Raw genomic sequence first — 6,977 nt, forward strand, 5'->3', positions numbered from 1 at the left:
AGTGACGCACAGGGAATAAAGACAAACAGTTATACAGGGTATCTGGGATCCACCGGGATCAAATGAAAATGTGTACTCTCATAAAGTAATATGTATAAAGTACACAATTTATTATACACACAGACGGTCTCCGGCCTTGGTGTCCCGTGTGTCTCTGAGTTGAGAATGGGCATCTTCAGTGACAGACAGGAACTGTCAATAGATGGCATCTTCAGTGACAGACAGGAACTGGCCATGGATGGCATCTTCAGTGACAGGACCAGGACAGTAAAGGGCGTTAAGGAAAAAGCTGCATTATTCAAAGACAGCAGGACACCAGGATCCGCTGGCTGTGTCATGTCATCCTGATCCGTGCCTTATACCCTACTGATATTCCATCACTCACCATGTACTGGATACTGTGGCAGACAGTACAGGACCTTCCGCACCAACTGATACTCAAAACCATACTTTGCCCTTTGCTATACAATCACGTCAACATCAAGGGTGACACTGAGCCATGGATGTTGACGTGGACGATAATTGTGTAAAGTGACGACGTGGGACGTAGTTACTGTACATAGTTGACATCATATGGTGTTACTGACCTGTACTCTCTCCAAAACCAATACTTGTCCAGAGTGTGCTCTCTCCATCTACCTATCCATCTCTCTCTATCCATCTCTCTCTCTCTCACTCTCCATCTCTCTCTCTCGCTCTCCATCTCTCTCTCTAGCTCTCCATCTCTCTCTCTCTCTCGCTCTCCATCTCTCTCTCTCTCCATCTCTCTCTCTCTAGCTCTCCATCTCTCTCTCTCTCTCGCTCTCCATCTCTCTCTCTCTCTCTCCATCTCTCTATCTAGCTCTCCATCTCTCTCTCTCGCTCGCTCTCCATCTCTCTCTCTCTCTCCATCTCTCTCTCTCTCTCGCTCTCCATCTCTCTCTCCATCTACCTATCCATCTCTCTCTTTCGCTCTCTAGCTCTCCACCTCTCTATCTACCTCTCTCTCTCTCTCTCTCTCTCTCTCTCTCTCTCTCTCTCTCTCTCTCTCTCTCTCTCTCTCTCTCTCTCTATCCATCTCTCTCTCTCCCACTCTCCATCTCTCTCTCTAGCTCACTATCTCTCTCTCTAGCTATCCACCTCTCTCTCTCGCTCTCCATCTCTCTCTCTAGCTCTCCATCCCTCTCTCTCTCGCTCTCCATCTCTCTCGCTCTAGCTATCCATCTCTCTCTCTCGCTCTCCATCTCTCTCTCTCACTCTCCATCTCTCTCTCTAGCTCTCCATCTCTCTCTCTCTCTCGCTCTCCATCTCTCTCTCTCTCTCGCTCTGTTTATAGTTTGTTTGTATAAACATCAGAGTGCTAAAAACAATCAACACACAAACCTCCTGCAGAACAGTGTGTATGAGTAGGGTTTATGACCAACACCAATACAGACAATACAAACAAAGCTTAGTATAAAGATTATTCTACTCAAATTGAATGGTAACAAGTTATATGTGTACCTAGTATTCATCGACAAAATAAACATTTGTTGATCTATTGTCTACAGACAATAATGTCACTGAGCAGCTAGAGCCACATTTATACATACTGTATTTCTGAACAACTGATTGTGACCAGCTCTGCCAGGGCAGTGACGTAGTGACAGGCGCTGGGCTGAAACAATGAAGGCTCTTAGCAGGAAGAGAATGGCCATTTGTCACTGTACACTGATCAAATTCATACAGGGGCATTGTACTGGTGTAAAAATGGACGTCCAACACATTAATCAGAGACAGATGAAATGTTCAGCTGTCGCCTGGTGCTGGGAGACAGAGAGACAGAGCCTGGGCTCTAAAAGGCCAGGGTGTGTTGGTGTGGCTCTCAGTGTCCCAGTGACTGGTGATAACCACTAGCTCACCATATTGATCATGGAGACCAGAGTCGAGTGGAGGGTGAGAGGTGGCCACACACAAACACACACAACCCAGAGAAACAGCCTCCTAACACAGCTTTAATAACACAGTCTTGTGGTGAAAGGAGACCTTGATTCAAACCCAGTCAGTCACACTGTGTAACCTCATAGATTTTAATTTCAAATCCAAACGGACTAATTAATACGAGTCCCTAAAGAGTTTCTATCAATGAGCTTTCATTATGAGCTACTATAGTCTACTTCATCAATACATCTCTGTAGACCAGGAGAAATACATCTCTGTAGACCAGGAGGAATACATCTCTGTAGACCAGGAGGAATACATCTCTGTAGACCAGGAGAAATACATCTCTGTAGACCAGGAGAAATACATCTCTGTAGACCAGGAGGAATACATCTCTGTAGACCAGGATAAATACATCTCTGTAGACCAGGAGAAATACATCTCTGTAGACCAGGAGGAATACATCTCTGTAGACCAGGAGGAATACATCTCTGTAGACCAGGAGAAATACATCTCTGTAGACCAGGAGAAATACATCTCTGTAGACCAGGAGGAATACATCTCTGTAGACCAGGAGGAATATATCTATGTAGACCAGGAGGAATACATCTCTGTAGACCAGGAGGAATACATCTCTGTTTACCAGGAGGAATATATGTCTGTAGACCAGGAGGAATACATCTCTGTAGACCAGGAGGAATACATCTCTGTAGACCAGGAGGAATACATCTCTGTAGACCAGTAGGAATACATCTCTGTAGACCAGGAGAAATACATCTCTGTAGACCAGGAGGAATACATCTCTGTAGACCAGGAGGAATACATCTCTGTTTACCAGGAGGAATATATGTCTGTAGACCAGGAGGAATACATCTCTGTAGACCAGGAGGAATACATCTCTGTAGACCAGGAGGAATACATCTCTGTAGACCAGGAGGAATATATCTCTGTAGACCAGGAGGAATATATCTCTGTAGACCAGGAGGAATATATCTCTGTAGACCAGGAGGAATACATCTCTGTAGACCAGGAGGAATACATCTCTGTAGACCAGGAGGAATACATCTCTGTAGACCAGGAGGAATACATCTCTGTAGACCAGGAGGAATACATCTCTGTAGACCAGGAGGAATACATCTCTGTAGACCAGGAGGAATGCATCTCTTCATATAGGAGTGTAAGTAATGTTCCAGCCCACCACACCAGACTGTTGTGTATGACTCATGTTCACCAGCTGGATACCATTCTCCCCCCAGCTTCACTATTCTGATTGGACAGGTAGACAGTAAGGCGTGTTGCTTGTCTCCACTACGTTTCCACAGATTCAGCAGAAAATGTTTTATTGTGCGTTTTTGCCTCACCAATCCAAACAATGTGAGCTGCATGCACATGGCACATGGCTCCGTTTTGGCTGTGTGACGTAGGTTGGTTTCTCTACCGTTCTATGAATTACCCAGATATTGTTTTGGCTTTAGAGAGAGCGGGAGAAAGAGGGCTGCTCGATAGCTTTAGAGTTTTACTTAAGGTTAAACTGAGATTTTAATTTGAAACGTTGACTTTAATAATCCCCTGCCACTGTCCAAGTGGTGCTCTGTTTTCTCTCCACTGAATGGGTTCAGGGTGTGTGTATGTGTGTGAGTGCTTTTCGTGCGTGTGTGTTCTTGTGTATCATGCAGGGTTCTGGTGGCAGGTAGCCGGGTACACAGCGGGTGCACGGTTGGTCTGTGACAACCTCTCTCTGCTCCCACACTCTCCAAATTACACAGTGGGCTGGAGTCAATGCACTGAAACTAAGCACAAACAACAACCAAGTCTGCCCCTTATTCTGAATCAAAGTGAACTTACATGAACCAGGTTGTGGATGCGTCATTCTACAAGTCCATACCCATACTACAGAACATCCCCTGCTGTTTCATTCATGAAAACTCCTCCTCATCCTCCCCTTGTTCTCACCCTCCTATCTCTCTATCCTCCCTGTGTTATGTGTCACAGTGTGTAGCTGGTTTGCTTTAAGGGACAGGGCTCCAGAGGTTCTTTGCAGCGACCAGCTTGCTCTCAAAACCAAACTCAAACACAACCAATGCTTGTCCAGAGTGCTCTCTCTCTCTCTCTCTCTCTCTCTCTCTCTCTCTCTCTCTCTCTCTCTCTCTCTCTCTCTCTCTCTCTCTCTCTCTCCTACACTCTTCTAATACTAGACCAAAGTCTACTACTTGTTATTGCCCAGTACATCACCATAAATGACACCGTACGTCTCAGCTGCTGTTCCCAAAACTCCCTCATATTCACGGTTCAATCCAGCTGGTACAGTACAATAGTATCAGCAACACCATGAAGACTGGCAGAACGGAGCAGAAATATACGCTCCAGCTGTGGTGGGCACACACACACTGTCTCTGTGCATGCCACTAGACAAACCAGACTGTGTGTGTGGTGTAGGTCTGTGTGTGTCACGCCATCAGAATGTGTGGTTCTGTTGTGTGATGGAGGTCCTGAGAACGATGGCTGTAGCTGCAGTCCTATCAGCCTATCAGATAACAGTATGGAAAAACTGAGGCCAACAGGAAAGACCTGCATGTTTCCCAGCAGCCACTACTGTTCTCCAGAGAGCCAATAACCTTTCAGATGTACTCTCCAACAGGTCTGGGTTCAGTGTTCTCTTTGGCAGCCATACTATATTGTAAATGGCCTACGTCTTTACAGGTCAAAACAGGTGCTCTCAGTATATATCTACAGGGTGGTGGTCTGAGGGGTGGCTGACATCACCCCGTTTAGATGTTGAAAGAGCCTGTAAAAGGCCATGATTTTAAAAGGGCCTAGTGTGTGTGTGAATTCTCCTCATAACACCTGGGCCTATGTAAACCACTAATGACAGGGAAAAAATAAACCTCAACTTATCCCTTTTATTTAGCTGATAAGGGACATGAAACGCATTTGTCTCATTGAGATCAGTAAAATTAGGTAAGCAATGAAGCAAGAAGATATGCAGTCAGGAAAGGAGACCATTGGAGACGGAGAGCCATGTGGACAACCCCCACCATCACAGTGACCTCTCTGTCTGTGTTGAGTGTTGCATTACGTTACCTCTCCACTCTCCATATAAACACATGCAGCCAGACCAGGACCAGACCCATATTGCTGGTCTGCCGTGTAAGCAGAGAGCCTAATTAATAACACACGTTGGAGTGTCCCATCTTCCTTCAGCAGGCTAAAGAGAGAGAGAGAGCGGAGGGAGACAGAGGGAGACAGAGGGAGACAGAGAGAGAGAGAGATGCAACACGTAATGCAACACGCAATTGAATTGAATTGAATTAAGAGAGAGAGAGTGAGTGAGACAGAGATAGAGAGAGAGAGGGGGGAGACAGTGAGGGAGAGAGATGAGCAGAACTGAATTAAGCCCGGCCCCCTTTTCCTCCCCACCTCGTCCTGCTGTGGGGGAAGAGTTCAGATGTGATGAGGGTCAAATAAATAGTCATGATTCATTCCACTCTGCAATATCACTCTAACATCCACTCCTCCTAACATCCACACCTGTTGCTCTTCTTCTATAAACGCTGGCCGAACTGAGGAAGTCCTCTCATGTGGAACTGAGCCCCTACTCCTATTTCTCCGCTCCTATATCCCTACTCTCCATCTCCTTTCCTCTCCTCACCCCTGCATCCATTCCTTTGTTCTCCACTCTCCCATCTCCTCTCTGCACCTCTCCTCTCCACTCTCCCATCTCCTCTCCTCTCTGCACCTCTCCTCTCCACTCTCCCATCTCCTCTCCTCTCTGCACCTCTCCTCTCCACTCTCCCATCTCCTCTCCTCTCTGCACCTCTCCTCTCCACTCTCCCATCTCCTCTCCTCTTTACCTCTCCTCTCCACTATCCCATCTCCTCTCCTCTCTGCACCTCTCCTCTCCACTCTCCCATCTCCTCTCCTCTCTGCACCTCTCCTCTCCACTCTCCCATCTCCTCTCCTCTCTGCACCTCTCCTCTCCACTCTCCCATCTCCTCTCCTCTCTGCACCTCTCCTCTCCTCTCTGCACCTCTCCTCTCCACTCTCCCATCTTCTCTCCTCTCTGCACCTCTCCTCTCCTCTCCACTCCACTCTCCCATCTTCTCTCCTCTCTGCACCTCTCCTCTCCACTCTCCCATCTCCTCTCCTCTCTGCACCTCTCCTCTCCACTCTCCCATCTCCTCTCCTCTCTGCACCTCTCCTCTCCACTCTCCCATCTTCTCTCCTCTCTGCACCTCTTCTCTCCACTCTCCCATCTTCTCTCCTCTCTGCACCTCCTCTCCACTCTCCCATCTTCTCTCCTCTCTGCACCTCTCGTCTCCACTCTCCCATCTCCTCTCCTCTCTGCACCTCTCCTCTCCACTCTCCCATCTCCTCTCCTCTCTGCACCTCTCCTCTCCACTCTCCCATCTCCTCTCCTCTTTACCTCTCCTCTCCACTATCCCATCTCCTCTCCTCTCTGCACCTCTTCTCTCCACTCTCCCATCTCCTCTGCTCTCTGCACCTCTCCTCTCCACTATCCCATCTCCTCTCCTTTCTGCACCTCTCCTCTCCACTTTCCTATCTCCTCTCCTCTCTGCACCTCTCTTTTCCACTCTCCCCTCGTCTCTTGCCTCTCCACTAGCTCGGTGGAACTGTAATGATTCAAATAAAAATTGTACATGGCCTCTGAGACATCGTTCTGGCCCTTTACCTCCCCCAGAATCAGCAGAGAGGCACTCTATCTCAATAATGGGACCAGATGCTAAGGCCTTCAGGTCTATGAGGCTGGGAGGAAAAAGCCATGGAGTAGTTACTGTATAGAGCAGGACATACTCTAAACTGCAGTGGGATAGTTTTCTTATGTGACAGACAATACATGTTTACAAATTTGTGCAAAATGTTAATGGTATGTGCTGTCTGCTTTGAAAAAATACTCTGTAGTCTGCACTAATGTGAAATAATATAATGTACATTTAAGAAATATGCTTGTTTAATATTTATTCACAATATCAAAGTCTGGAAACACAAAAATAGAATACTATTTCTGGTATCTGAAAAAACATATATCTTTCATCCAGGTCTTTACACTGTCTTTACTG

Source organism: Oncorhynchus clarkii, chromosome 26 (genome assembly GCF_045791955.1).
Source record: "Oncorhynchus clarkii lewisi isolate Uvic-CL-2024 chromosome 26, UVic_Ocla_1.0, whole genome shotgun sequence".
Taxonomy (NCBI): domain Eukaryota; kingdom Metazoa; phylum Chordata; class Actinopteri; order Salmoniformes; family Salmonidae; genus Oncorhynchus; species Oncorhynchus clarkii.